The following is a 214-nucleotide window of genomic DNA, read 5'->3' on the forward strand; positions in this document are numbered from 1 at the left end:
ATGTTTCACATGAAAGTAACATGTTTCACATGAGTTTAACATGTTTCACATGAAAGTAACATGTTTCAAATGACTAACATGTTTCACATGCGTTTAACATGTTTCACATGAAAGTAACATGTTTCAAATGACTAAAATGTTTCACATGAGTTTAACATGTTTCACATGAAAGTAACATGTTTCAAATGACTAACATGTTTTACATGAGTTTAAC

This window comes from Austrofundulus limnaeus, unplaced genomic scaffold (assembly GCF_001266775.1).
Source record: "Austrofundulus limnaeus strain Quisiro unplaced genomic scaffold, Austrofundulus_limnaeus-1.0 Scaffold3668, whole genome shotgun sequence".
Classification (NCBI taxonomy): domain Eukaryota; kingdom Metazoa; phylum Chordata; class Actinopteri; order Cyprinodontiformes; family Rivulidae; genus Austrofundulus; species Austrofundulus limnaeus.